The 4726-nt window shown below is 27.4% G+C and overlaps 1 protein-coding gene across 3 annotated transcripts in view; it reads right to left on the reverse strand.

Annotated features, from left to right (window-relative positions):
* LOC102675868 overlaps positions 1 to 4262 on the reverse strand; it is a 43261-nt gene extending 38999 nt beyond the window's left edge. For all 3 annotated transcript variants that reach the window (XM_006614748.2, XM_006614749.2, XM_006614747.2), the window contains exon 1: positions 3298 to 4262. The gene's annotated coding sequence lies outside the window, so the exon portion shown is untranslated. The remainder of the gene's footprint in view (positions 1 to 3297) is intronic.
* Positions 4263 to 4726: the final 464 nt, after the last annotated feature.

Raw genomic sequence — 4726 nt, forward strand, 5'->3', positions numbered from 1 at the left:
AAAGCTACGTTGCCGCGAAAAGCAATAATAAGAAATTCGTTCTATCGGATCCACTTTGCTCGTGGATAAAATTTAACAGGATGTTCGAAATCGAAATCGGCAAACGTTGCCGATCATATTTGGAAACGTTCGGAAAAAATTAAAATTGCACGATTATTTTCTGTATAGTATAGAAAAATTGCAATTAATTTTCCAGATTAAATGCGGAAAAGTTTTTATCGAGCACGAATTTTTCTCCGATGCACATTTTTTTTGGATCTTTTCATCTCTTTTTAAGTGGATTTTTACGTACAAATATATTATTTTAATATTACATTCTGTATTATTAATTATAACTCTTTCGAATCTTATCACTATTTTCGTATACGTTTGAATATCTGTTCATTCGATATTGCAATGATTCAATGACACTCTTAATTATCGTTACATAGAATAATAATTTAATCAAATATTTCCACTTTTCTATGTGTTTATACAATTCTTCTTCTTTTACGAAAAATAGAATGCAACTGTTGAGCATATTTTATATTTATATCTTTATACGTATCTATTTATAATAATTATTTATATTAATTATTTTCCCCATACGTGTAACCATTCGGCTTCAGTTTTGAAAATAATATGATAAAAATATGTCAAATATTATATACACAATTCTATATTATTATTTTATATACTATATTCATTTTTATTAAAAATAAAAAAAATAAAAAGTTCAATATTTATATATTTCGTGAAATTGTATATATTCGATCGAAGAGTGATGGTTCCACTGTACGAAATTGTGAAAATGAACGATTCGTCAATGTTGTTGTACAAAGTGTAAATGGCGATCGAAAAGCTCGAGTAGAGTGGATTGCGCATTTTAAATTGTTCAAATATGATGATACGTCCCCCCCTTTTCGTGGAATTTAATTCGACAAATGCTCATGACGTCATTTCAAATGACGAAAATTTAACCTGAAAGGGGAAATCGTGATAAATCGTGATAAATTCGCCGAAACTCATTGATTTCTGGCTAAAATTTCATTACGATTGACGACGCGTGATATCGTTAAAGTGCCAATCACGAACTTTTTCCTCTTCTCTTAATAAATACACGGGGAAAATTTGTTGTTATGCAACTATCGATAATATTTCGATATCGAAATATCGAATTTATTGTACTGAAATGCGAAAATGTATTTAAAAGTTCGAAGAACTTTTATTATAAATGCTTATTTGCTGCAATTGTTGACATAATTAATATAGAAATAAGTTTTAGATTCGATCTTTGAAAATTTGAAAATCGATTCTTTTTTTTTTTTTTTACCTAATCCTCGACGATTAATATGAACTAGATGATATATCTATTTCCTCTAAAACTTTTCTAACAATAAATGTTAAACGATGCGTTAAGCTCTTCGTAAAAGAGCTTTGATTTCTTTCTTATGTTCCTCAATAGTGAAAATCCAAGATCTTCTATCTTTTGGATTATCAACCATTATTCAACTTTTTATATCAATCTCTAATCTTTAAACGGACCATCGAATATTTCATACATCGTTAAAAAACGTTTTATACGTCGTATATCAATTGTCACCAGTACGCTTTTTTCAAGATGAAAGAAAAATTTTATGTATTTTTTAATCGCAGAAATCATACATTATGTGAAAACTAGCAGTAGACCAAGAAAATTTGGAAAACAAATTTTTATTCTTTAAAATAATAATATTTATTTTGGTTTATAAAGAAAAAAATTATATACCTAAATATTAAATTTTATAAAAGTCACAATTTCGAAATGTAAAAAACTTTTCTTTTATACTTTCTATTTTTAGTTTCGAGGACAATCGTCCAAATTTAACAATTATAATAATGTAAAAGAGAACCTGAATAGAATGATAATTGAATGAGAAACACGAATATTGTGGAAACTTTTTCGGAAGTGCTTCATTGTAATTAAGCACAGAAATTCGCAATTTTAAATGTAATCCACTATAAAATCTAATTTCAAGTCTCAACAATCATTTGTAGCTATCTATGGAATAGCATTGAATGAATTTTATAAATAATTCTGTTTTATATTCTTTTATCATATATAAAGAACTAAAAACTTTTTTAGTTATCTAATATTAAGCCATTTATTAATGAAATTTGATATATATAGACACAATATTCGAATGTACGTTTTTTTAAAATTCCAAATAATAAAAATATGTATGTTAGATTCAAATCTTGAATTGATAATATTATAACTAATAGATTATGAATATGTCAAATTTAAATGTACATAAATATATAAAATACAATATGAAATGCAAAAAAATACAAAATATTTAAAATATAATATGCATTTAAAGAATAAAATAAAGTTTAATGTAATTGTAGAAAAATTATAACAACTACAAGACAACTTTAACTTTATACAATTCATTATTATTATATAAGATATTATTATTCATAAAAAATAATTACGATATGAAATCTAAAATTATATGATTAATATATTTACATATTTACATAGATCAAATTTAATATGTATTAATTTATTATTTGATTAATCTATTCGATCACATTCGAATACTTTTCTCGTATCGATCATATTTTTCTACATTTTCACATGAATATTTCACTAACTTTTACAAAAATACTATATATTATTTTCATATTTATAAAACAATTATAATAATTTCGAAACTTAAATTTGAAATACTTTATAATCTTTAGATTTTTAATATTTTTGTATATATATACATGATAGAAGAACGAAGGATGATAACCTAAAAATTCAATTTTTTTATATTTATTCTGTCATTAGAATAAATAAAAATCCTTCCTTGTGAAATATATCTCAAAGAATATCTGAAGAACATGCACAATCAGTTCTAGAAATTCTGATCAAGCGAATTTAAAATTGGAATAGATGTACGTAGATTAATGCATATTATCGATAAACCATCGAACAACGGAAAATGGAGAACAAAGCACGATTCCCATCCAAACCGTTCAGTGTTGTGAATTATCAATAAAATTGACTATCGAAAGCCGATACGTCAGTACAAAAACTTTCAGAATGATAGTCTGAACGAGAAATAGTTGGCAAAATTATTTCTGCGAGAAAGGAATATGAAATAGTGATTTCATGCACATAGAAACACAACGACAAAGCATTTCGCCATAATCGCAAATAGCATAATCGATTAACTAACATGAATATTGTCTCTGATTTAATATTTAAAAACAGATTTTTTTATCCCTTTTTCTACATCTAATAATAACGTAAAAAGAAATAAATATTTTAAAATGTTCTCATACCTTCGTGTTTTAACTGGTAGACAATTTATACGTTGAAAACTGACCACATTCTGCACATTTTTCTCGACACTAAATCCTCTGGTCGTTCCATCAATCGAACTCTCTCCAACTTCACTCTAATAATACGAAAAATCGATTTATTGATAGAAACTGATCGTTGAATATCTAAATCCAAAAGTTTTTCGAATAAATCAATGGATAATTTGTAGACACATCACGATTAATGTTTTAAAAGTTTTCTATGAACGAAATTTTTTCAATTTATTCATAAAATATCAACGTTATCGATAAATGGATGGCGGATAAATTTCATTTAATAAATTTTTTATTGTAATAATGGCAGAGAACGGTTTCACTGATTTGCACTTAAAATCGATCTCATGCGTATTTTAGATTTTAGATCGTTCGAATTCACGACAATATGCACATGTCTTCGTTTAATCAAGTGAACGCGATATCGCGGAAAGATCGAAGAGAATACATTGATTTCTCGTCATTGGCTTGATGACGTGCCATGTCCGTGTATCTAAGAAAGTTTGTCGATCCTGAAGTTTGCCGATCTTGTTCTTTCGAGTCGAGTCACGTTCGAGTTCTTCTCGAAATGCTTCTTCACGATCGAATTTCCCGTATCGCGAAGTTTATCTTATCCATAGACGATTGATCGTATCATCTTTCTTTGAATCTATATTTCATAAACTAGAATTATTAAAGCATTGATTCATTATTATGTATGTACGATTACAAGTTTAATTTACTTTACGAACGTTTCGATTGTTTTTAAACACGTGTTAAAGTTTTGAAATAATTATTTAGTAAATGAAAGTTATAATTTATTTTGATTTATTTTTTAATTTAGTTATCAGGATTTCAAGAACACTTATCTAGGAATAACGTCGACACCGCGAAACCTCGTGTCCTTTCGCCGAGGACTGAACGACTCGTGTTTCGCGTGCTTGATCTGCGACGCCTTTAGGCCGACTGCTTGTGAAAATGCGACTTGCTGCGCGCCACGTTTTCTGCGCATGCACCACCATCTTTTCGATACTCTTCTTTATGCGTTTTCTATTCTACGACAGATTGTGAGTTTTTGATTAATTTATTTTTATTCGGTTACTTTGATTGTGCTTTGATATGTTTTTTGAAATGTTGAAGTGAAAGTACATTAAAATTCTCAAGTTATTCTTAAGAATAATTTTGTGGTGGAAGCTGAGATGAGAGTGAAAGTCACTGTTGGATGATTACCCTTACTATGGAGTTTAAATGTAAGTAACTTTCAGAAATTTTGGGGATAGATTTTAGAATAAAACTCTCAAAAACTACTCTTGAAAGTAATTTTTTATTAGTGAATATTGAGAGTAATTTTTCATATATTTAACATATATTAATTCTATTGAGAATGAAGTCTATTAGCTATTGGTAGTTAGTCTTG

This window comes from Apis dorsata, unplaced genomic scaffold (assembly GCF_000469605.1).
Source record: "Apis dorsata unplaced genomic scaffold, Apis dorsata 1.3 scaffold_196, whole genome shotgun sequence".
In the NCBI taxonomy this organism is placed as follows: Eukaryota; Metazoa; Arthropoda; class Insecta; order Hymenoptera; family Apidae; genus Apis; species Apis dorsata.